General features: G+C 43.7%; 1 protein-coding gene across 4 annotated transcripts in view; it reads left to right on the top strand.

Moving 5' to 3' along the window:
• Nucleotides 1–1,014: 1,014 nt before the first annotated feature.
• Nucleotides 1,015–27,206, top strand: part of foxn3 (forkhead box N3) — a 329,549-nt gene continuing 303,357 nt past the window's right edge. Inside the window, exons 1-2 of one of the 4 annotated variants that reach the window (XM_055640202.1) lie at nucleotides 1,015–1,232; nucleotides 5,119–5,197. The gene's annotated coding sequence lies outside the window, so the exon portion shown is untranslated. Of the gene's footprint in view, nucleotides 1,233–5,118; nucleotides 5,198–22,663; nucleotides 24,168–27,206 lie in introns of those variants that run through there. The other 3 variants (XM_055640201.1, XM_055640200.1, XM_055640205.1) reach the window with 3 other exon arrangements.

Genomic DNA, 27,206 nt, shown 5'->3' with positions numbered 1-27,206 from the left:
TTCCTCATCAATAAACCTGCTAAAGCCGTCTTGCATTCTATTGCAGTTTGCTATAATTTGTTTTTGTACATCTTTTCACTGTACCTCGTGACAATAAACTAAAGTTTAGAGTCACAGCGTGGAAACAGAACCTTCGGCCCACTGTGTCCATACTGAACCATCCATCACCTATACACACTACCTCTATGTTCTCCCACTTTCACATCCACACCCTGCACGCTAGGGGGAAATTTACAGAGGGCCAATACACCTACTAACCCACATGTCCTTGGGGATGAAACTGGAGATAAAACACGGGGTAGACACAGAATGCTGGAGTAACTCAGTGGGACAGGCAGCATCTCTGGATGGAAGGAATGGGTGATGTTTCGGGTCGAGACCCCTCTTCAGACCGAACAATCCCTGTTCCAGGCATACACTGGCCCTATCCCCGAACTCTAATCTCCGTAACTGGTATGGACTCCAGCTGTGCTGGCCTCTTTGTAGGGTATGTCAAACAATCCCTGTGGCCGGGGTACACCGGCCCTATCCCCGAACTCTCTCTCCTCCTCTTACTTTACTGCGACAACACAAGAGGTCACAGAGAGAACATGCAGATTCCACACACACACACAGCATCCGAGGCGGGGATCGAACCCTGGACCTCGGCGTTGCGAGGCAGCGGCTCTACCCGCTGTGCCACCGTCAGGCCGGCCGGCTCTGCATCCGCGTGCACGCGCACGCAAATTGCCGCCAAAAAAATACCCCCACGGCGCCAGCCGGCGCAAAGATGGCGGCCGGCGCCGCTCCCTCCTCCATTGGCGGCCGCTACGCCATCGAGCGCCGTTCCCGCTGCCTTGCGCCCCTCCCGCCGGTCCGGTGGCTCCCCAAGCCGTTCGGGGGGGCGAGCCGAGGCGAAAAGACGGGCGGTTTACCTCATGAAATCGCAAAGGGCGGCGGGATGAAGGGCTGGGGCGGCTGGAGGAGAGCTGGGGGTAGGCGGGGAGGGGAGGGAGGCCGCCTCCCGCCGCCCGCGGTGGGCAATGGCGGAGGGAGTTGAAGCCCGGGCTGCTCCGTCTCCTTGGCGACGGCCGGGGATATCCGAGCGTTACTGAGCGATTTCATCCACCTCCCTCCTTTATTACAAAAAAATAAACGCTTTCATTTCCCCGGACGGGTGGAGGGGGGGACCCGAATGCTGCAAAAAAAAACCTTTTGTGTTCGTCAACAGCCATCTTAGCATGACATGAAGTGTAAGTAGACAACAAGCTGCCTGACTCTGTCTTAGCTCGCTGTAAAACAAAAATTGTTGCCTGTTTTTTATAATTTCTCTCTCTCCGCCCCCTCCCTAACTCTGGAAAGTTGCAAACCCAGCAAAGGTTGAGGAGTGTCACTCCTGTTAACGCGGTATTTTCTCATGTTTAAAAAAAACCCCATCCCACTCTGGTTTGCAATAAGAATTTTTTCTTGAAGTGTGGGTGTAAATATCACGCTGCATATATTCTGCCCCCAACCACGGACCGTCGGCATTCGTGGAGAGAAATTTGACCTTTTCATCCCAAACTCTTGACATTGCAGCCCGAGGATTTAAATGCGCAAAAGTGGCGCATAGATGTGAGACTTGGCGGTTTCAAACATTTTGCAAAGATTTTGTCTCTCTCTTATACTTTCTCTGCTGTTGGCATCTGTCATAAGTGTTCATATATTTTGTTTAAAAGGCAGTTGTTCTTTCGGAGAACATTCTGGCGTTCAAACATACTTTCCTGTCTCCATCCTGACCATATCAATTATTTCTGGGTGAAGTTTTCCCCCACCCCAGGTTTTACTTTTGCTATCCCTCCATCGTTATTCCCATAATAATTACATTGCACTGTCCTTTTTTCCACGCCAAATTGGCTCAGTCCTCAACAGTGGCTAATGGTTTTCCATACCTTGAGAACACAATTCCAATTTCCAGTTTGGAAGAATTGTTTTGCGAATCCCATTTTAAACGTAATCTTTTTTTGTGTGTTTTAAAACATTGCGAAGCCAGGGTTTGTTTTTAAAAAGAAGGTAGACACAAAATGCTGGAGTAACTCAGCGGGACAGGCAGCATCTCTGGAGAGAAGGAATGGGTGGCGTTTCGACCCTTCTTCAGACACTTTGTTTTTAGAAAACTGTGTTTGACCTACAAAATAAATGCAACATTCCTGTGAAGGGGGAATAAACGGAGATGTTCAAGTGTCGGGATCTCTCTCTCTCTGGCAAACACATCCTGTGCGTGAATTCGCAGCTTTATCCTACGCTACTTAATCCAAGGTGACAGACAACTGTTTATGTGGCGACAACTCCTCCAGAGAAAGCCAAGACATCGATATGCCACTTGACCTTTGACAGCTAGGTGGCCGAATGAAAAGATCTGACAGCAATTAACCCAGATTATAAAGTTCACGCACAGCCTCACGACGTGCACAACCCGTTTGAATCCATCGCATAGCGGCGCATCTGCTATCTGTTCTGTGTAACATGACAATAGAAACGCTGTGAACATTACTGCCTTTCGTGGAAAACAACGCCTGTGCTATCTATAAAGACTGGGAGTGCTTTACCAGTTTCGTACTTTTCCAAAAATAGAAGGCAAGGGATTGTGGGCAGGAGTCTTGTGATTTTCTTGCCGTCTAATGTAAACCAGATGGAATGTATGGAGGAATTGCCACGCAGACCAAACAGTATACAATCAAATCACTTGCGCCTACTTCGTGTGCATGGGATCTGATTACTCACGCTCGCCTTTAAAGTGGATGCTTGCTTTGAAACGCTTCGAGCTGAGATTTGGACGACTTTTATAAACGTTGATTCACGGATACAGTAAAGGCAAATTCATTTCGTCACAGCACTCTTACCAAAGGGTACAGTTGGAAACAAGTCAATCGGCTGCATATGTTTGCAGCGAAATTTAAAGCATCATATAACATAGCTGCACTTGTTTACTTTGTTTGACATTGTTTTGCATTGTTTAATACATTACAAAACACAAGGGGCATTCCATTGCCCTGTCTCACACCTTCATAAAGCAACCACAGTATCTGTTGTTTACAAATTACATTCGCACATTTCAGGCCAATAGCGTATGGGGAATTTAATTTCGATCCGCCCTTCTGTTTGGAACTTGGAAACTTTTAACTACCGGGTTAGTGAAATATTAGGAACTCCATTTGATCTAGTTGTAATACTTGCCGATGACACAATATTTTTTGTAGAACTGCATTAGTAACTTGAAGTAGTACAGTAATTAGAAGATAATGAACAGAAAGATGCATTCAATCCGGAATTCATCACACCGTTGGCGGATCCCTAATATCCTTATGTCAAACAGCTCATGGGCATGGGTTTATTTAATCGTTTATGTAAAACTTGAATTATACCTGTATTAAAGTGAAATATTTTAATATTTAAAAATGTAAAAGTGCATTAGCGTAGGTAAGTAATACGATTTAGGTTACAGGTGCTGTATAGCCATTACTGTATAAAATGGGATGATTGTATAAATGCAGATTGGAAAATACTACCATATCTGTCAAAAACGAGTATTTGTAACCACCACCAACAAATAATTAGGTAGGCTCATCTTAACCCCTACAAGGATAATTTGCTCCTTAATTCTAAGCACAGAGTGATAAATTAATAACGTTTTGGTCCTATTAAGTGTTTTAAGTTGATCTTGTAAAAGTGTATTAAGTACCATTGAGCTCAACGGCTGAATGACTCCTTCACATGAAGGGATTAGTTCTTGCCACCTACTTATCCTTAATATAACCACCTCTGCACAGTACAACACACACACACGCACATATAAAGACCTCTTGAATTAGAAACTATTTAGATAAACGCTGTAATGAAAAGGGAAAATTAAAAAAAGAGCAGACACTTAGTTGCATGAAGTATTGCAGTAATTGAATGATATGCAGACATTTCATTCAATCAGGGACTTATTATACCAGTGGTTGTTCCCTAATTTCTCTTTGCAAAGAGATCATAGGCATGGATTTATTGTACAACTTTTTTCTCTTTTTTTTAGATAGCAATAGGCTAGATAATGCCTATTTTGGATGCAAGGAGAATTAAATGTATCAACAAGCTAAAATTACAAATTGTATACATTTGAATCTTTTCCTTGTAAAATATAGAATAGTACAGGTCAGGAACAGCTTACCCTATCTATCTGCACATGATTCATCCCACTATTTCTTGCGCGTTCATATATCTATCTAAATGCCTCTTAATGGTTTCATTCATGTCTCCTTCTACACCACACTTGGCAGCAAGTTCTAGGCACTCACTATTTATGTGTGTAAAACAAAACAACTCGCCCCGCACATCTCCTTTAAACTCTCCTATGTCAACTTAAAGCTATGCCCTCTTGTATTTGATATTTCTTCATGGGAAGAAGGTTCCATTTGTGTACCCTATTATTTAAACTTTTAGCTTTAGAAGTAAGGATTTTATCAATTGGGAACATAGTTGACATTTTTCAAATGATTAATTGTCTCTAGAGCATTGCAGGCAGAGGGCATACCTGATAATTTTATAAATTTATATCATGTATGCCCTGCAATGCTCCAGAGAAAATGAATCATTTGAAAAATGTTAACTATGTTCCCAATTGAAAAAATCCTTACTTCTAAAGCTAAAATTTGAAATATTAGTTTCATTTTGGTTGTTTGCCTCAGCATCTCCCTCTCATGGGTCCAAAACTGGACTTGCTATTCTAGTTGCAACTGCCTGTTTCTCGTGAAGTAGCCCTTGAGACAACTCCAGTTCCATGGGTTCCGATATGGCAGCTGAGGCCAGTGTTCGAACTGCAGACTGCACCAATAGGGCAGGAAGCGCTTGATGGGACAGGCGAGTGGCGTGGGAACTGGTGTGGTCCTTATGCCATTTTCACCATGCTCTCGCGTGCACTAGATGTTCATAATACTGGCCTGGTTGCTCTTCCATCATTCTGATTGATCATAACAAATCTAAGAGGACGCTACATTTTTAAGAGGGCTTTGACAACATTTCCTTTTCCACCAAAACAAATGCCTTTTATAAAAATGTCAGTTTTACAGTGAGCTATTATATCTGTAAATTCTAACAGTTTATTTGCTTTCCCTGCAGTTGTAATATTGGTTTTGGACTTTCAAAGTTTGACATCTATGAACCCCATGTTTTCTTCTCATTCCATCACCATAAACAGGTAACTTTAACGTGATCTTTCATGATCCACAAACTGGCCCATTCCTCATGATCTTTGGATCAGTTCATGTTCGATTAATCATGTTAATTTGGAGTTAAACATTCTGACAATTTTTCATCTTTCAGGGTGTAGACTTGCTTGGCTTATATAAACTAAATAGAAGGAACCTGTTCCCATGAGGCTCAAATATAGAACTTTTGGGGGAAAAGCATTTAATCGGGTTGTGAGGAAAATCATTTTTATGTACTGAGAGGTTATGATCTAAAATTGATTGCTTATAGGGGTTGGTGAGAAATCAATTCCCTCGTCAAGAATGGTTTTGCACTTTAGTGATTCTTTGCAGGGCAATGGAGTGTTTCCTTAGTGTTCTGAGGAAGTAGTGGCATTGGTGTGCTTTCTTGGCAAGAAAATTATAATGCACAAATGCTAAATGATAGCATTTCATTTACTCAGGTACACGTGACAATAAGGTACCATTGAATCATTGAAAAACAACCGGCTGGTGTTCTATTTGCATGACTTGTCAAGTTTCTTACGATTTAGATTTCCTATCCTAGCTAGGGTCTTGCCAAAATTCTTTATAATTATATAATGTCTTCCTTATTCCTGTAAATTAATTCCTCAGTTGCCTACCTGATTGTGCTTGGTATAAAACGACGCCGTGTCAAATACATGGATAGTTGTGTTTTATCTGGCATTGGACCAAGGTATTCCTACCTTTTCCTAGTTCTGCCACTCTTCTGACGAAAAGTGCACCACTTCCTTCCCCTTTTTCCTTTCTCTCTTGTACTGCCCATTTACTCCCTGTAAATCTGAAATTGTAAATATTCAATCGTTAGGATATATAAAGTCTCATCTTTTTGAATATTCTTTTCATTATCCTTTTGAACCTCATAAACCAAATTATTGTAGTAGGTTAAGTTATTTTTGTCTTTTTAATGATGTACATAATTAAGAGCTAACTCTGGCATACTCTCACCCCATTTGAACTGAGTTAACACTGGAATATTAAAAGTTGGATGGAAACAGTCTTAAAGTAAGCACAACTTGCTAATTACTCAAGCTATGGGGTCTCCAAGTGGTGCAACATGTAGAGTTGCTTCTTAACATCCACAACAATCTACTTTTTGTCCTGATACCCGGTGCTGTCTGTATGGAGCTTGAACCGTCTCCCTTTGGCTCAGATTTCCTCCCCGTGCTCTGATTTCATAGCACATCCCAAATGTGTGTGAGATGGCAGCATAATTGGCTATTATAAATTGCCTCCAGTGCATAAGTGAGTGATAGACTGGGGGTGGGGTGGGGTGGGGGGAGTTGGGGTGAATAATTCAATAATTTACCTACTGGGGTGAATAATACGAGATTGGTAAAAAATTGTGTGTATTATAGTTGACACGGACTGTTTCCTTACTGTATAACTCTGTCTCTAACCTATAATTAATTTAAAAATAATGGTTTGCTTGTTATCACATACCAAAGGGGAAGCTCATAATGAAAGTAAATATGGGTTTCATGACATCACAGTATCTTACTGAGTTATACAGGCTGGAATTTGAAACTTTGAACCATCTTCTGCGTGAAAGGAAAATCTTTCTCAAAGCCCTACCTCTTATTTTAAACCTATACCCTTTGGTATGGGTGAATATTTCTCCCCATCTTCCTACCTAGACCATAGAACAGTACAGCACAGGAAAAGGCCCTTCGTCCCACAATGTCCGTGCTGAACATAATGCCAAGATAAAATAATCTGCCTGCACACGTTCTGGATCAAGTGGCAGTGGGTGTTTTTAATTTAGTTAAGAGATAGAGTGTGGAAATAGACCTTTGGCCCACCGAGTCTGCGCTGAGCATCGATCCTTGCATACTAACGCTATCGAACACACACTAAGAACAATTTACAATTATACCAAGCCAATTAACCTACAAACCTGTACGTCTTTGGAGTGTGGGATGGAACTGGAGATTCCGAAGAAAACCCATGCAGGTAACGGAGAATGTACAATCTCCGTGCAGATTAACACCATAGTTGGTAAGGCAGCTGTAAGGCAGCAACTCTTCCGCTGCGCCACCATGCCGCCCAAGGTGGTGAACATAGAATTGGTGGTCCAAAGGTCCTAAGATGGATCTTTCAGTCAATCAATGAAACCCAGCCTATCCAGTCTCTCTTTGTATCCCAGGTAAAATCCCAGTGAATATCTTCTACTATGCTACACAATCCCCACTTTACTTCCTCAACACTACCAATCCATTCAGATCCCTCCTCCCCTCAACTTGGGCAACACAGTGGTACAACTAGTCGAGTTGCTGCCTCGTGGTTCTGGGGACCTGTGTCCAATACTGTGCTGTCTTTGTGGAGTTTGTACTTTCTCCCTTTGCTCCTTTTTCTTCCACTTCCCAAAGATGTGCAGATTGGAAGGTTAATTGACGACTGTAAATTGCCCCTGGAGTGTAGGCAAATGCTTGAAACTCATGAGCTATTGGGGATATGGGAGAATAAAATGGGTTAGAGACAAATTCATGCAAAAATGGTGCATAATGGTTGGTGGGCTGAAGTGTCTGTTTTCATACTGCATGACTGATATGCCACTCTCCATAAGGAGCCTCCAATGGAGAAATATCTTACATTGCTGTTCGGACAGGGATAAATCCACATCCACCAACTATGTGCCTTGCACGGTTACTTCACAATTAAGTGAAATTTCAGCTATCCATTCCCAGTTGGGTTTTTTTATTTAGGCCTGTGTATTACACTACACATTTGAAAAGCTACTTTTCCATGGCCATCTAGACAATGATGGTGAATTTGAATTCCAGCTGTGATTGATGTTTCCATTTCACTTCAGAGAATGGAATTCCCAACCTTCATCTACCCCAAGGTATCTATGCAATCGCTGGGGCAAAAGCGACCTTTATCAGCCTAAGGCCCTGCAACAATGCTTATTGCTTGGAATGCACCATTACACTTGTACTTTCCAACCAAACTGCCAGTGTGGATTGCTCAGGAGATATCATGTTTACAAGCCTGAATGCAGAACAATTTTAAATGAGTCATTGAAATCTGGGGGAGAGTTGATGAGAAAGTAAGGTGATTTAAAAAGTGGGATAGATTTAGGACTATTGTAAATGGGTAGTTGGTGATCAGCAGGAATCAGTCCGCTGAAAGTATTGTCGTGCAGTACCTCTCTGTGACTGCACAATTTTAAATTGGAAAATAGATACCTGTGGGGAGAGTGAGCTGACAAATTTTGTTGAGTGAAACTTGAATGCAGTTGGTTTCAACATCATTCACCTTTGTAATACATAGAGTGGATTTTTTTAATGTCATAATGCAACTATTTCAACCTCGGGCAAGATCCTGTGTGATTGCTAATATATTTTTTTGTGTCATACGCCAAGTTGACACCTGATCATCTTGTGTGAACTCATTAAATTGTTGACATTGTTTTTCAGTGGACACAGCATGGAAATACAGATATTTTGTGGTTCAGCTATTGCTGAGTACACTCTAGCTTCTGTCAGAGGAGTCTATTGAAGTCCCCACTCTTGAGAAAAAGAATTGGCCAACTCTCAAAGTAGTACCAGAAAATGGTACATTTTGTTGGAAGTGCTTTTTACATTTCAGGGACTTTCACATCTTTATTCCCATTTTCAAACATCATGTCCACTTGTTCATCACAAGGTCATAAGATTATAAGTGTTTGGAGAGGCAATAGGCATTCGGCCCATCAAGTCTACTCTGCCATTCAATCATGACTGATCTGTCTCTCCCTCCTAACCCCATTCTCCTACCTTCCCCCCATAACCCTTGACACCCATACTAATCAAGAATCTATCTATCTATCTATTGCTGCCTTAAAAATATCCATTGAATTGGCCTCCATAGCCTTCTGTGGCAAGGAATTCCATAGATTCACCAACCTCTGACTAAAGAAATTCCTCCTCATCTCCTTCTCAAAGGAACTTCCATTAATTCTGAGGCTATGACCTCTAGTCCTGGACTCTCCCTCTTTGAATGAGGTTGTAAACTGGGAATCTTGGGCGATAGATTCCATGGGCGCTATTTCAATGGAAGCAGGGAATACTCCCTTGTCTCTTTTGGGGTTACTATTTAGTCCCCCCCCCAACAGCTTTAAAAAAACAAACAGATTATTTGGTAATTATTGAACTGCTATTTTGTTTGGGAGCTAGCAATGTGCAGATGGTTTGTGGTCAATAAGTAATAGTCAGCAATGATTACCTTTGTTTCCCCATTTAATTGTTGGGGCATTTTTGGATCCATCTTTGGTCCATTCTTCTTGCTTCATTTTGCATGACTTCATCCAGAAGCACAACCAGGCTACATATTTAAACTGTTAATTTTAATATGCTCCTGGAATTACAATATTACCTTCTCAGTTCAACATTTGGGTGTTTAACGTTTAGCCACCTACAAGACATTTGACAAATGAAAATTTCCCCCTGGCTTGATATGAAACATTGAATTTATAACATAGAACAGTACAGCACACAGGCACTTCCCACGATGTCTGTGCGGAACAATGCCAAATTAAACTAATCCCTTCTGCCTGCCCATGATCCATATCCATCCATTCCCTAAATATTCGTGCCTTTCTAAAAGCTTCCAAAATGCCACTATTATTTCTGCTTCCTCCACCATCCCTGACAGCATGTTCCAGGAACTTAACCACCTTCTTGATAAAATAAAAAACTTGTCAGTCACATCTCCTTTGAATTTAAAGCTATTCCCTGTAGTATTTGATATTCCCATCTGTGAAAAAGATTGTGACTGTCGACCCTATCTATGCTTCAGTATTTTATAAACTTCTATCAGGTCGTTGCCTCTGTTGCTCCAGAGGAAACAATCCAAGTTTGTCTGAAAAAGCCTCCCAACTCAAAATGTCTCATTCTCTCATCTAAGCCTCTTGCACTAAGGAAGACCCAGTCAGTGTTGGGGAGGTTAAAGTCACCCACAATGCTAAGCCTGTTGCTTTTACATCTTTCCATAATCTGTCTACATATCTACTCTTATCTCCTGTTGGCCATTGGCAGCCAAATTGAATACCTGGAGGAACCTTATGCTATCACTTGGAAAACTCCACCCAGTCAGCATCCAAGGGAAGAACTGAACTTGGGTCCCAGGAGCTGTGAAGCAGTATCACGCACAATGCGTCTTTAGGCTGCTTGCCATAAAATATGGTTTTACAATTGTACACCAACAAATTTGTCTCTGGTACCATATGATCAGCACAGCCTAAAATTAATATCAAAACAATTTGTGATGTCACATGGACTAGGCAGCATCACAAGCTCCCATTGTGTTGCTTGATTCCAAGCCTGCAGAGCTTCATAATGAATCTTGATCCAAAGTAGCCTCCTAACTTTGCCTAACAAATGCCTCATCAGCCTTGTCTCTCCATTTCACTAATCGCACTCAACCTCAATATGTTTTGCATATTCTGAAACTAATCTATTATGTGCTTCCTGGCATTTGTGCACCACCCCTGTTCCAGAGAACTGACTATCAAAATCACCTGGTTTCTTGCCCTATCCTTTTCTCTCTTTAAAAATAATTCCAGTTGCATTTTCTCTCATTTAATGCTGCAGTCTCTGGGGTCCTAATTCAGTTCTGACCTTGGATGCTATCTGGGTGGAGTTTTCCCAATGACCGCTTAGGGCTCCCCAGGTGCTCCGGTTTTTTCCTACAACCAAAGATATGTTGATACGTAGGACAGTGCAGCACAGGACCAGGCCTTATGCCCACAACATTATGCCAATTTAAACTAATCTCTCCTGTCTATATCCTGATCCGCATCCTCCATTCCTTGAACAGCTATCTGTTTATCTAAAAGCCTCTTAAATGCCACTATCGTATCTGTCTCCAACACCACCCATAGCAGCAGATTCCAGGCACTTCACCACTGTGCGTAAAATTAAATTTGTCCCACACATCTCCTTTAAACTTTGCCCCTCTCACCTTAAAGCCATGCCCTCTACTATTTGATTTTTCCACCCTGGGGGAAAAGGTTCTGACTGACCTATATGTAGCTCTCAAGGTTTTATACACTTCTATCAGGTTTAGTTTTAGTTTAGTTTAGAGATACAGCATGGAAACAGGCCCTTCGGCTGAGTTCGCACTGACCAGCGATCCCCGCACACTAACATTATCCTACACACACCAGGGACAACTTATACATACACCAAGCCAATTACCCTACATCCCTGTACGTCTTTGGAGTGTGGGAAGAAACTGAAGATCACGGGGAAAAGCCACGCAGTCACGGGAAGAACGTACAAACTCTGTACAGACAGCACCTGTAGACGGGATCTCCAGCGCTGCAAGTGCTGTAAGGCAGCAACTCTACCACTGTGCCACCGTGGCCGCCCTTCCCTCAACTTCTGATGTTACCCAGAAAACAATCCAATTTTATCCAACCTTTTCTTACAGCTAATACTGTCAAATCCAGGCAGATTTCTTGAAAACATTTGCATCCTTAGTGGGTCTTCTAAATTATTTATTGTACTGCTAAATGGTTAAAGAATCCGTGCAGAGTTGATGGGCGTATGTAATAGAAGAGAATAGAATAGAATAGAATCTTTATTTGCCACACGACCAGGGATGGTGGTATTTGAGTTCGGTACATGATGGTACACTGCTTTAGTCACATTAACACTAATAACAACACAGATCACAGTAATAAAGTGCATCCATACCACATCACAAATCACAAATCACCAACAATACATAGTGCAAAAGAACAGACAAAGACCATAGACAAGACACTGTATACATCAAAAGTCCTTAGTATTGTCTGTTATTGGAGGGAATTGAGTGTTCTTATTGCTGAGGGGAAGAAACTGTTTTTAAAGCGGGTAGATTTTGTAGCAAGTGACCTGAGGCGCCTCCCTGAAGGGAGAGACTGGAAAATGTGGTTTGCTGAATGGGAGGGGTCCGAGGTGATCTTTATTGCCCGTTTTGAGGTACGTTGGAGGTAAATGGAATGGATTGAGGGGAGGGGGGAATTGATGATCCTGGAGGCCTTGGAGACAATGCGCTGTATTCTGTGTAGTGAGCTGTGTAATAAATTACAGGGCTTCAGAGAAATAAGAGGGCAAATAGGTCTGATGGGATTGCACCATGGAAGCTTCTTCCTGTGTTGTAATACTAGAAGAAAGCCGTCTTGATGGTTCCCTTGTCCTCAAGTTTGGGCATTGTGGCATGAGCTTGATCTGCTCTTTGATTTAGTTCTGTGATGGGTTCCTTCCTCTTTATTACGTTATAGCTCTGCTTGCTTTGAGTGCTCCAGCTGCAGTTCCTATCTCATGGGAAGCCCTGCCGCAAATGATTCAACCTTGCTATTATTGTCCCACCTCATACTGAAACTTCCCCAGATGTTTTTCTGCTCCCAGTGCTGTGCTGACACTTGTCTAAACCCTTCTGTTTCTCCCTTTTCGTCACCCCTTCTTGCTGTTGGTTCCCCTGTGTGAGGAAATCTTCTGACATTTTATGACATGACATTCAATCTATGGCAGGTGCTGCCTTATTGTATTGTTTTGTTTTGCGGCCGATAGGCTTCTGACCACAAATGTATACATTTACCATGCAATAATATTTCAGTACTTAAAATCTTTCAAACTGTGAAATTGGAACCTGCCATCTGCCAGCCTTAAATTTGAGTTTTCTTTGCAAGCTGAAGTTCAGATTGCTAATGCAGTAAGGGCAGTTATGATTGCTATATTGAACAATACCGGTTTTAGCAGGTTAGAGTAGAATGCGTCTCCAACACGAAGGGATGTACACCTATTTTGTATAACATCAATTTCAGGCATGTAATACATTCTTACTTTTTTGTTTTATATTTAAAAAATAATTTATCTCGTGACTGAAACATCAGATTTCAATCCTCTTGTTTAGAGTGCCATCCTGAAAGACTTAAGACCTAACGTTTTCATTTGTGCCACACACTTCAAATTTGTAATTTCTCAACTGCAGGCATCAAAAAAAATTAAGATGAACATTTTGTTACAGGTAATACCAAATCAATGATATGCCAAAGTTTGGTTGATCTACCTTATCTCTTGTAATGATAGGTACACTTTTTCCTTTATCAAGAAGTCACGTACTCTGTTATAACAATAAATGAAGATGACATGTGACCTGCAGATGTGCAAACAATCGGCTCAGAAATGTGTTGCCATGAGGGGAATCACATGGTTGAACTGTTGTCTTCATAATCCATTAATTTTAGTTGACCTTCAATATATGTCTGGACATGGAAGCTGACATTAGCGAAGGTTCCAATTTTTATATAGGCTTAATCTTAAGGAATCCATATAAATATTGATTGGGAAAAAGCTGAACTGCTGGTGTATGTAAATAGTCTCCCTAGTTACAAAGATTTTGGCACAACTCGTGTCCTTGTTTTACTGTTTCTATTTTAAACGTAACTTGGACAGGAGATTATTATGATAAATTGACCTAAAAAAATTAACCCATGCGTAAATTGGAAAGAATTTACACTTTACCATCTTAGAAACTGATAAATACAAACTTCACATGCAAAATCCTTGCATCTTGAGTTCTATATTAGCAAAAGCTTTGTAATTATTCTTATGACTACAAAACATATTTAATTTTTCTTCGCAAGTGCCTTGTGTAAAAAAAAAAAAATAATAATTTAATAAGTGGGAAGAGGATATTTTGTGTGGAATAAAGCTATGATCAACAGAAATTGCTCATGTAGCACAATTCTTTCAATGTTAGTACAGTTTTAATTATTTCTTCCCTCCATTTAACATTCTCTCTGTATGAGGCAAATTGATAAACAGAGCAGAGGTAACATGCACGCTGGCAGATTTAAAGTCATGCAGAGTGGAAACAGGCCCTTTGGCCCAACTTGTTCATGCCGACCAACATGCTCTATCTATGCCAGACCCATCTGCCTGCGTTTGGCCCATATCCCTATAAACCTATCCTATCCATGTACCTGTCCAAATGATTTTTTAAACGTTGTAATAATACCTGCCTCAACTACCTCCTTTGGCAGCTCGTTCTATAATGATTGTGAGAGATGAACTTCTCAATCTTATCCATTTTGTAGATTGATGTAAGCAACGCCGTAATTAAAAAAAACACACAACGGTTTGTCGAGTGAGGCTATATGGGTGGAGCTGAGGAACAAGAAAGGGATAATCACCTTGTTGGGGGTGTATTGCAGGACCCCAAATAGTCAACGGGAATTAGAAGAGTAAATGTGCCAGGAGATTGCAGACAGCTGCAGGTCAAATAAGGTTGTTGTAGCAGGGGATTTCATCTTTCCCAATATAGACTGGGAAAATCATAGCGTGAAGGGTTTAGATGTGGTGCAATTCCTCAAAAGTGTTCAGGAGAGTTTTCTTAAGCAGTTTGTGGAGGCCTCCACACATGAGAGGGCAACACTGGATCTAGTATTGGGAAATTGGGAAGGGCAAGTTAATGAAGTGTGTGTGGAGGATCCTTTTGGGACAAGTGACCGCAGTTCGATTAGGTTTAAGATCATTATGGTTCGGGCTGGAGAGGGTCCACGTGTTAAAATGTTCAACTGGGGTAAGGCCAACTTTGAGGGTATGAGAGAAGGGCTCGCTCATGTTGACTGGAGCAGGTTATTTGAGGGGAAAGGAACATCGGCCAAGTGGGATGTTTTTAAAAGTGTACTGAAGAGAGCTCAGGATGTGTACGTCCTCGTTAGAGTGCAAGGCAAAGCAGGTAAACGTAAGGAAGCTTGGCTGACGAGGGAAGTGGCGGCGCTGTTGAACGGCTGCGGCTCGCCTGCAGTCCGTCTGTTTTTACTTTTTTTGTTGGTTTTTTTGTTTTTTTTGTCTTGTTTTAGTCAAATTTTAGTTATTAGGTTGTGATATGTGTGGGGGGGGGGGTTGAAACATGGTTTTCTGTCTCTCCCTTCGGGGGAAAGCGACTCTTTCTGTCGTATCCCCCCCCTTCTCTGCGCTGAGGCCTAATGGCGGAGCTGGCGGCATCGAACTACGACCGACCTCGAGGCTCCGGAAGCAGAGCCAGCCAGGACTTACAACGCGAGGCTGGCCGAATCCGAGCTGCGGCGTCGTTCCGCTGGCAGCGGCACGTCTCGGGGCTGAGACGGCGCTCCAGTGAGGGCGACCCGGCGCGGGGCTGAGACGGCGCTCCGGTGAGGGCGGCCCGACTCGGGGCTGAGACGGCGCTCCGGTGAGGGCGGCCCGACTCGGGGCTGAGACGGCGCTCCGGTGAGGGCGGCCTGGCGCGGGGCTGAGACGGCGCTTTGGTGAGGGCGGCACGACTCGGGGCTGAGACGGCGCTCCGGTGAGGGTAACATCGACCACCCTGGGCCGCGGAGCTTGAACCGGCCCGTTCGCGGAGCTCGGTTGAGCCGCGGGACTGACCATCGCCCGGTGGGGTAACATATCGCCTCAGCGCAGAGGGAGAATGAGGAGGGTAGAGACAGTAACTTTAAGACTTTTGCCTCCATCACAGCGAGGAGGTGCCTGGTGAACTCACTGTGGTGGATGTTAATTTGTGTTTATTGTGTGTTTTATTTATTATTATATGTATGGCTGCAGGCAACGACATTTCGTTCAGATTGAAAGGTCTGAATGACAAATAAAGGATCTAATCTAATCTAAAATCTAATCTAATCTAAATTGCGACGTTAGTCAAAAGCAGGAAAGATGCATGGGACAGGTATAGGCAGCTGGGATCAAGTGCATCCCTGGAGGAGTTTCGGGAACTAAGGAGCAAACCAGAAACGTCACCTATTCCTTCGCTCCATAGATGTGGTCTCACCCTCTGAGTTTCTCCAGCATTTTTGTCTACCTTTAAACTCAAAAAGGAGATCAGAAGGGCAAAAGACAATCCCAAAAGATTTTATAAATACATAAGGGGGAAAAGGGTAACTAGAGAGAGAGAGTGGGACCTCTCAGGAATAAAAGTGGTCACCTCTGTGTGGAGCCACAGGAGATGGGTAAGGTTCTCAATGAGTATTTCACCTCTGTATTTACCGAGCAGAAAGACAATAGGACGGAGGAAATTGGAGCAGTCACTGGAAGTGTCATGAGAGCAGTCAGGGTTACCGTCGAGGAAGTGCTGAAGGTGTTGTTGCATTTGAAGGTAGACAAATCTCTGGGCCTGATCAGATATATCCGAGGACATTGCGAGAAACTAGAGAGCCCTGGTTGAAATTTATGAGTCGTCCTTAAATACAGGAGAGGTGCCAGAGGATTGGAGGGTGGTAAATGTTGTGCCTCTTTTTAAGAAGGGCTGCAGGGAAAATGCTGGGATCTATAGGCCTGTGAGCTTAACCTGCAGCTGGTAAGTTACTGGAGAGTATTCTGAGGGATAGGATATACAGGCATTTGGATGGGCAAGGGCTGATTAGGGACAGTCAGCATGGTTTTGTACATGGAAGGTCTTGTCTCACAAACTGATTGATTTTCTTGAAGACGTGAGCAAAAAGGTTGGTGATGGCAGAGCTATAGACGTGTGTACATGGACTTTAATAAGGCGTTCGACAAGGTGCCGCATGGTAGGTTGCTCTGGAAGGTTAGATCTCATGGGATCCAAGGAGAGATAGCTAAATGGATAGCAAATTGGCTCCAAGGACAGAAGTAGAGGGTGATGGTGGAAGGTTACTTCTCCGAATGGAGGCCTGTGACTAGTGGTGTGCCACAGGGTTCGGTGCTGGGCCCATTACTGTTTTTCATCTACATCAATGATTTGGATGAGAACATACAGGGCAAGATTAGCAAGTTTGTTAACGATACAAAAGTTAGTGGTTTTGCAGATAGTGAAGATGGTTGTGAATGATTGCAGCAGGATCTGGATCGATTGGCCAGGTGGGCGGAGGAATGGTTGATGGAATTTAATTCAAGGAAGTGTGAGATGTTGCTTTTGGGGACGTCGAACAAGGGCAGGACCTACACAGTAAATGGTAGGCTTCTGGGTAGTATTGTAGAGCAGAGGGATCTAGGAGTACAAGTGCATGGTTCCATGAAGGTCTAGTCGCAGGTAGATAAGGTGGTCAAAAAGGCTTTTGGCACTTTGGCCTTCATCAGTCAGAGTATTGAGTAAAGAAGTTGGGAGGTCATGTTGCAGTTGTATAACTCGTTGTTGAGACCGCATTCAGTATATTGTGTTTAGTACTGGGATACACAAAATCATGAGAGGCATATATTGGATGGATGCACCGAGTCTTTTACCCAGAGTAGGGGAATCGAGGACCAGAGGGGTGACTTTTTCACACAGATGGGTGTATGAAACAAGCTGCCAGAGGAGGTAATTGAGGCTGGGACTATCCCATTGTTTAAGAAATCGTTGGACAGGTACATGGATAGGACAGGCTCTGAGGGTTATGGACAAGGGTAGCTGGAACATTGTTGGCCAGTGTGGGCGAGTTGGGCCAAAGGGCCTGTTGCCACATTGGAGTAACTCAACACAATTTTCTTTTTTACTGCACCTCGGTACAAGTGACAATATATAAACTATTACTACAAACTTAGGCAGTATCTCTTCTTCTTAAGTCCTGTGCTGCTCTAGGGAGCATAGGCCATTGACAAATGTCCTCCACCTCATTTGGTTGTTGGTAGTTCTTTCGAGATCTCCCCAGTTGTGCCCACTCTCAGACATTTCTGTCCGGACACCTCTTCTCTAGCTGTTCCTGGGGCCACCTATTTTCTTTCTTCCTTGGGAATTCCATTTCAGGGCTTGCTGGGTGATGTTTGTGGCAGGTTTCCTGAGGGTGTGTCCAATCCAACGCCATTCATGATGGCCACTCCCTCTGTATGCTTCGCTCCCTGCTCTTCCCTGCTTTCATAGCAAAAGGATTTGAGTATAGGAGCAGGGAGGTTCTACTGCAGTTGTACAGGGTCTTGGGTGAGACCACACCTGGAATATTGCATACAGTTTTGGTCTCCTAATCTGAGGAAAGACATTCTTGCCATAGAGGGAGTACAGAGAAGGTTCACCAGACTGATTCCTGGGATGTCAGGACTTTCATATGAAGAAAGACTGGATAGACTCGTTTTGTACTCACTGGAATTTAGAAGGTTGAGGGGGGATCTTATAGAAACGTACAAAATTCTTAAGCGGTTGGACAGGCTAGATGCAGGAAGATTGTTCCCGATGTTGGGGAAGTCCAGAACAAGGGGTCACAGTTTAAGGGGAAATCTTTTAGGACCGAGATGAGGAAAACATTTTTCACACAGAGAGTGGTGAATCTTTGGAATTCTCTCCCGCAGAAGGTAGTTGAGGCCAGTTCATTGGCTATATTTAAGAGGGAGTTAGATATGGCCCTTGTGGCTAAAGGGATCAGGGGGTATGGAGAGAAGGCAGGAACAGGATACTGAGTTGGATGATCAGCCATGATCATATTGAATGGCGGTGCAGGCTCGAAGGGCCGAATGGCCTACTCCTGCACCTATTTTCTATGTTTCCTGTCCAGAGTAGATAATTGACTGCCCGCTGACCAATTTGACCTCCCCCATATCTGTGTCCATCGTGTTTCAGCCAAGCCCAGGACTAAGAGATTGTAGCACACCATTTTGTTGGCAATTGTGGCAGTCTTGCCAGCCTGGTACATGGTTTGGATGTTCCATGTCCCCGCAAGGATGGATTTCTTTGTCGTGGAAGATGTTTCAGCTTCCCAGCGCCCTTGCTGGTTTGGCTGGGAAGCGTCATGTTCTCCATCGCTGGGGCACCTTCTTCAACCAAATGTGTAATTTGGTTTTCATTCGTCAAAGTTTCTGTAACTCACACTTTTTTCCAGGGTGAGGTAGTTAACCCCACGCCCAACCCCCAACTGCATCGTCTGCCTCTCCCGAGACCTGTTCGGTTTGGTTGAACCTGCCAGGGATATGAAACCCCATCCTGCATAGCTCTCAGGATCACTGGAGTACACAAGCCTCTCCTCCACGTCAAGGTTGCAGTCCAGGAGAGGGCAGTATCTCTGCAGGACATTTATAAGCAATGTTTTGTGTTAGGTCCCTTTTTTAAATTCTTCGGAAGAAGTCTGAAGAAGTATCCCAACCCGAAACGTCACCTACACATATCATCCAGAGATGTTGCCTGACCTGTTGAGGTACTTCCGCACTTTTTTTTTAAATGTTAACCGGTATCTGCAGTTGCTTGTCATCCTCATAAGTAACATTTGTGGGACATAGTTCCTGTGTTAAATCATTTATTTTTTTCAATAGTTCCACTATAAACTACCAATTTGAATAGTTGTCATTGTATTGCTTGGAATAGAGGTGGGGTTTGCCTCAGCTTCACCATCACTCTGCTGCCAAACTGAATAGCTTCATCAAATAAAACGTTTGAGATGCCAAAATGCATTAGTTTGCAGTGCTTTCAAATACGCTTGGAAACTCTTACGGACTGTATAAGACTTTCTGTCAGGCTAACTCGTTGTTACCTGCAGATGTATTGGTACTTTGTTTTGGGGTTAAATAAGCAGAGTATAGCTTTATCATCATAAGTGTGGGATCAAAAGATACAACCGCAGCAGTTCATTTAATTTTTTTAAACTTATAGTCTGCATGGATCTTGATAGTGTCAATTGAAAATCTGAAAATCCTTGTAGAATAATAGGCGGTTGGGGGTAGAATGGTTTGAGTTTTGCTTTGATTCTCTGTAGGAGTTCAGAAGTACAAATGTGCATGAAATTCAAAACCAAAAACTGACCCTTCAGGTGTCCGTAATTCATCCCTGGCCATCTGTTATTGTACGAAATCTACAAAGCCCTTTTTCATTCCTTGTTTCCTTTGAGACAGATAGCTAGTGTTGTCAGGGTGAGTGCAATGCCCACATAAGAAGATGGCTGCACATTTAGTGATGAACAATGACTGAGATCTAGATCTCCCAAATTGTACAACTTCCATTTGATATCCAATCCTGAAACTAGTTATCCCAAACTTTTCATTGCAAGTGACTTTTTGGGGGATAATCAAAAAATGTTAGGAACATTGAGCAGTATATACTGAAAGAAAAACGGCTAACATTTCAGGTCAAAGACCTAGGGTTAAACCTGCAAAAGGAGTGCGGAGAAGGAGCTGCAGATGCTGGTTTACACTGAAGATGGACACAAAAGTAACCCAGCGGGACAGGTAGCATCACTGGAGATTAGGAATGGGTTTTAGGTCAAGACTTCTTCAGACTGGGAACAAAGGTTAGTTGTGGTGAGGGTGTGGCAGGGATAGAATAAACAAGGGAAATATCTTTGATGGGGTGAAGCCAGAGAAGATGATGATTGATTGACATTAACTGCTGGAGTAACTCAGTGGAATAGGCAGCATCTCTGGAGAGAAGGAATGGGTGACGTTTCGGGTCGAGACCCTTCTTCAGAATGGTGCAGAAGGGTACAGAGAGAAGGGTCTCAACCCGAAACATCACCCATTCCTTCTCTCAAGAACTTTCTTCATTCTGAAGAAGGGTTTCGACCTGAAACATCACCCATTCCTTCTCTCCAGAGATGCTGCCTGTCCCGCTGAGTTACTCCAGCATTTTGTGTTTATCTTCGGTTTAAACCAACATCTGCAGTTCCTTGTTTAAGAAGGAACTGCAGATGCTGGAGAATCGAAGGTACACAAAAAAGCTGGAGAAACTCAGCGGGTGCAGCAGCATCTATGGAGCGAAGGAAATAGGCAACGTTTCGGGCCGAAACCCTTCTTCAGACTGATCGGGGGCGGGGGTGGGCGGGAACAACAAAGGAAAAAGGAGGAGGAGCCCGAAGGCTGGGGGATGGGAGGAGACAGCAGGGGGACTGAGGAAGGGGAGGAGACAGCAAGGACTAACAAAATTGGGAGAATTCGATGTTCATGCCCCCAGGATGCAGACTCCCCAAACGGAATATGAGGTGCTGTTCCTCCAATTTCCGGTGCTGCTCGCTGTGGCCATGGAGGAGACCCAGGACAGAGAGGTTGGAGACGGAGTGGGAGGGGGAGTTGAAGTGCTGAGCCACCAGGAGGTTAGCTTGGTTATTGCGGACCGAGCGGAGGTGTTCGGCGAAACGATCGCCCAACCTCCGCTTGGTCTCACCGATATAGATTTGCTGACATCTAGAGCAGCGGACGCAATAGATGAGGTTGGAAGAGATGCAGGTAAACCTCTGTCGCACCTGGAACGATTGCTTGGGTCCTTGAACGGAGTCGAGGGGGGAGGTAAAGGGACAAGTGTTGCATCTCTTGCGGTTGCAAGGGAAAGTGCCCGGGGAGGGGGTGGTATGAGAGGGAAGGGAAGAATTGACAAGGGAGTTATGGAGGGAGCGGTCTTTGCGGAAGGCAGATATGGGGGGAGATGAGAAGAGAATGTGGGGTCGTTGGAGGTGGTGGGAGGATCACGTTGTATGGAGGTGGCGAGGAAGGGGGACTGAGAGAAATGGGCAGTCAGTGGGAGACCCTGGTGCGAGCCTCATAGTGCATGAATCGAGGACATTTCAGAAGTCTGGTGTGGATCACCAGATGCAACGGAGGATAGTAGAGGTCCTTACAGGAATGGTAGGGAAGTGTCGATAGAAACGGGTCCAGGTTTACAGTGTATGTTCGGTGAGTGCCGGATGGGAGATAGTGAGTCAAGGAATGGTAGGGAAGTGTCGGAAATGGTCCAGGTGTATTTGAGTGGCGGCTGGAAGTTCGTGGTGAAGTGGTTGAAGTCAGTTGTGTGCGGGTGCAGGAGGTGGCACCAAAGCAGTCGTCGATGTAGCGGAGGTAGAGGTCGGGGATGGGGCCCTGGTATGTATTGAACAAGGATTGCTCGACGTAACCTACAAATAGGCAGGCATAGCTGGGGCCCATGCGTGTGCCCATAGCTACGCCTTGTATTTGGAGGAAATGGTTGGAGTCGAACGTGAAGTTATTGAGGGTAAGGACCAGCTCCGCTAGGCGGAGGAGAGTGTCAGTGGCTGGGTATAGGTTGCTTCTCTGGTCGAGGAAGAACCGGAGGGCTTTGAGACCATCGTGGTGGGGGATGGAGGTGTAGAGTGACTGGACGTCCATGGTGAAGATGAGGGGGTGAGGGCCTAGAGAATGGAATGCGTGGAGACGACGGAGAGTGTCTGAGGTGTCTTGAACATAGATAGGGAGGGATTTAACCAAGGGTGATAAGATGGAGTCAAGGTATTTGGAAATGAGTTCGGTGGGGCACGAACAGGCAGAAACAATGGGTCTTCCGGGACAGTCAGGTTTGTGGATTTTAGGGAGAAGGTAAAATCGGGCTGTGCGGGGCTGGGGAACGATGAGGTTGGAGGCTCGGTCGGGTAGGGCATTGGAGTGGATGAAGTCGGTGATGGTGCTGGAGATGGTGGCCTGGTGCTCGTCAGTGGGGTCATGGTCCAGGGGTAAGTAGGAGGAGGTGTCCGAGAGTTGGCGCGTGGCCTCAGCTTTGTAGAGATCGGCGCGCCAGACTACCACGGCACCTCCCTTGTCAGCGGGTTTGATAACCAAATCTGCAGTTTCTTCCTACACAAGAAAATTATACTTTTTTTGGAAAGTGTTTACTGAAGTGGTTTACTGAAGTGGTTTACACCTAATATGGTCAAGAGGCCAAATCTGTAAAGGTAGCTTGATGGTGTGATAAAATGGGATGGCTACAATGACTGGATATGAATCCATACTGTTCTGCTCCAGTGGAAATTACTGCCTTTGGTGACCAACTTCCAAAGCAGAGATGGTATGTAAGGTGAAAAATGTGCAACGTGCCTTGGGTGAAAGATGCACAAAAGCATGCATCTTATTAAAAGGTTCTCCGTTAATACTTCATTTTAAATGTGGAGTCTGTGACTAGTCGTTTATAACAAGAGAATATAGGAGCAAAGAGGTCCTTCTGCAGTTGTACAGAGCCCTGTGTGCAGTTTTGGTCCCCTAATTTGCGGAAGGGCATTCTTGCTATTGAGGGAGTGCAGCGTAGGTTTAAAAGGTTAATTTCTGGGATGGCGGGACTGTCATATGCTGAGAGAATGGAGCAGCTGAGCTTGTACACTCCGGAGTTTAGAAGGATGGGAGGGCATCTCATTGAAACATATAAGATTGTTAAGGGATTGGACACGCTAGAGGCAGGAAACATGTTCCCGATGTTGGGGGAGTCCAGAACCAGGGACCACAGTTTAAGAACAAGGAGTAAAGCCATTTAGAACGGAGACGAGGAAACACGTTTTCTCGCAGAGAGTGGTGAGTCTGTAGAATTCTCTGCCTCAGAGGGCGGTGGAGGCAGGTTCTCTGGATGCTTTCAAGAGAGAGCTAGATAGGGCTCTTAAAGATAGCGGAGTCAGGGGATATGAGGAGAAGGCAGGAACGGGGTACTGATTGGGGATGATCAGCCATGATCACATTGAATGGCGGTGCTGGCTCGAAGGTCAGAATGGCCTACTCCTGCACCTATTGTCTATTGTCATAGTCTTGTCGAATTGTGAATAGTCTTGCTGAATTATTTTCACTGAGAAAGAATCCCCACCCCATTCCCTTATCATGTACCTATACACTGTAAATGGATTGATTGTAATCATGTATTGCCTTTCTGCTGACTGGTTTGCACGCAACAAAAAAGTTTTTCGCTGTACCTCGGTACACGTGACAATAAACTGAACTGAACAGAACATCTGTTTCCGGAAAACGAACTTGCCAGGCGTTAGTGGGCACTGGAGTCACCACAGTCGTGTTAGTGTTGTGCACGGCGGCGAGCGTTAGGACCCAGAGGACATCCCTTTTACCCCGTGTGGTGCGATGAGTTGGAAAAGGACAGAAAGGAATCGAGGAGACATCAGTGTGCGGCTGCGATTTTTACACTGGTTTGGAATATTATTTGAGCAGCTCGAAAGGATTAAAACATAATAACACGGAAGCAGCCCAGTGTGCGAGGATTACCAGGAGGAATATGAGATGGAAATGGTTATTTTGTAGCCAGGGCGGATGCGGAGTGCACTAGCAGAGGAGGGAGCTCGCCGAGTTCGGGATTAAAAAGGTTACTAAATCAGCATCTCAGTCGAGGTTTTAATCCTTGCTCGCCGGCTCTTGATTGCATTATGTTCGCGGGCGCTCAGGCTATATATGTTTGCCATAGGCGGGGGTTTATTGCTGCAGTGCACGATTTTAATTCTACACATACCTGAGGGATGCTTTGAGAATATCTCAGTGTCCAGGTCGGATCTATCAAAAAGAGCACTGCCAACGTTACAGCGTTTTGCACCGCTGTTTATCTTATTGTTGGCGACCCTGCGCTGTGCACAGGGAGGCAGATCGGCGTTTGTGTGCAAACCTGCCTTTTTTTTCGCACTCCTGTGTAAAAAAAAATCCGTACAGGACGGGCCATTCCGTCGTTCCCTGTGGCGGTTGTCATTTATTATATGCTTCCAGTTCAGTGAAACTAGAAATCTGAGCAATAGCAACCACCGCTTCTGATTTATTCTGCTCACTTGCTGAGTTGCATTTATTAAATAACGACGCACTCCTCGTCTATAGTTCATCGTTGTTCTAGTTTAGTAAACAGAGGTATTCACTTTCGTTTTGGTTGTTTGACGGACGCTTGTTTTGAGTCGGTGCATTTCTATACCATAAGTTCGCAGTGCACGATTAATGACGGTACGGTCGGCCACAGATTGTCAGTGGTGGATTTGCAGGATGTTGAGAATGAAAATATGTATATACGGTGACTGAACTCTGGTTTTCCCTTGGTTTTATTTTTGATTTACGATAGGAATCGGCTGCTCTGCCTGTCCTGACGTGTATTTATAAATTAAGGGACCCACCACCTTATCAAGTGAAGTACTTTCTAAACTTTAATGCCTCGGGTTGTTGTTGCCCTCTGGCCTCCTTTTTTCCTCCTCGTTCTCTTATTACTCTTTTATTTATGGTGCAAATTCTGAATACATCTTTTAGTATTGTGTCTTCGAGTTGTACAGCATACAGCATAGAAATGGCCCACCACATCCATGCTGACACTTTTGCTCACCTACACCTAATCCCATTTGCTCATATTAGGTTTATACCCTTCTCTGCCTTGCCCAATCTAAATACCCCTTAAATGTTGTGATTGTATCTGACTCCACCATTTCTTCTGGGCGAGTTACAAATATCAACCACTTGCTACGTTTAATCGCCCTCCCTCAGATCCATTTAAAATTCCTTGCCCCCCCCTCACTTTGTTGCCTTGTTTTTACATCCCTATCTATCCTGGGGGAAATAAAGATTCCAACTATCTGTCCTCTTATACCTCGATCAGGGAAGCCCTCAATCTTTTTTGCTCAAGGGGAGCACAAGCCCAGCATGCAATCTATATCCAGAGAAACCCCGAACCACCACCTGGTGCTTCTCCTCTTCACTCTCTCCAGTGCAACCACATCCTTTCTGTAGTGTGGCAACTGAAATTGCACACAATACTCCAATCCCACACTATCTCAACTTTTATATTCTGTGGCCAACCTATGAAGGCAAGCATGTCGTGTGCCTTCTTCACCACCTATCTACCTGTGTTGCCACTTTAGGTGAAGTTGACTTGAACTCTAATGTCCCACTGTTCATCAATTTTCCTTAGTACACTGAACATTTACTGTAATGTTCTCTCCCTATTTGATCTACCAAAATGCCTTACCACACACATGTTGGGATTAAATTCCATCTGCAAACACTCTGCCCAATTTATAATCTGATCATTGGCCACAAAATGTTGGAGTAACTCAGCGGGTCAGGCAGCATCTCTGGAGAAAAAGAGTAGGTAATATTTTGGGTCAGAACCCTTCCTCAGACTGCATCTGACGAGTGATCTGACCACTAGCTTGCTGCAGACTTAGACAACTTTCCTTGCGATCGACAATACCACCAACTTTTGTGTCATCTGTAATGTTACTAATCATACCGCCCACTCTTTTTTCAACAGAAAATGATTCTTACCCTAATATCAGATGTGATAATTAAATTTTGTCCATGTTCCAGTGATTCAGGTGAATTCTAACTATCAAAATTCACTAGATTATAAATATTTTTTTTTAGATGTGTGGGGAATTCTCATTGCATCTTGACTCTCAGGAAAACAGTTGAATGGTTGCTTGTGGGAAATTGGTCCCAAATTGACCAAATTAATAAAAATATAATTAAAATAAATTGCTCCCTACTACTGTATAACGTGTAGACTTAAATAATACCAGAATTCACTATTTAAGATGTGTGGAATGTGTGATCTTGTCCTGCTACAGATTGCAGAATTTAAAAATCCAAAATAGCTGACACATAATCACTTCTTCTTTATATGTATTGCCTTATGTAGAACAATTTTCAACTCTGTAGCCTTGCTTTATGGTTTTTAGTCACTTTTGCATGGGATTTTCAGTTGAAACAATGTATTCTTTTTTACACAAGATTTTCTTGGAACATACTAGGTGAATTGGTATATACTGTAAATATGGTTATATTCTGCGCCCATGTTGCTACATGCCTTTATCTATATATCTGCATGAACATTTGTGTTTGATCTTTGGCAGATTTTTTTTCCGAGGTCTGGAAAGCTGTAAAAAAAAGAGCTATTTTTCTTGGACTAATAAGATGCCGTCTAGGTAAATAACACACAGTGATTGTATGTATTTCTGGACTAAATTTATTGGATCTTTTGTTTAAAAAAATACAAGTGTCGCTTGAGCTTTACTTGTTTTTCCTTATTTGAAGATAGAAATCTTTTGGTTTATTTTGGTTGGATCATTTTGGGGAACTGCCAGGTGAAGGTATGATGCATCCATGGCAACCAAAAATTATCCAGTAAGTACTATAGGGACCTCATTTATTTTCCTCCAGAGGTGAAAATCTCTTAAAGGAATCCAGCATGTACATTGGAGACACGAGAAACTGCAGATGCTGGAATCCTGAGCAAAAAAACACATTGCTGGAGGAACTCAGTGGGTATGGGCAATTGACTGATGGAGTAGATGGGAGATAGCTGACAAAAACAGTAAGGTGGAGGGGTGGCGTAAGAGCTGGCAAGCAATAGATGGTTGCACATAAGGAGGGGTTGATT

Source organism: Leucoraja erinacea, chromosome 9, assembly GCF_028641065.1.
Source record: "Leucoraja erinacea ecotype New England chromosome 9, Leri_hhj_1, whole genome shotgun sequence".
Taxonomy (NCBI): Eukaryota; Metazoa; Chordata; class Chondrichthyes; order Rajiformes; family Rajidae; genus Leucoraja; species Leucoraja erinaceus.
The sequence above is the reverse complement of the archived record's forward strand: the minus strand, read 5'-3'. Positions and strand labels throughout refer to the sequence as shown.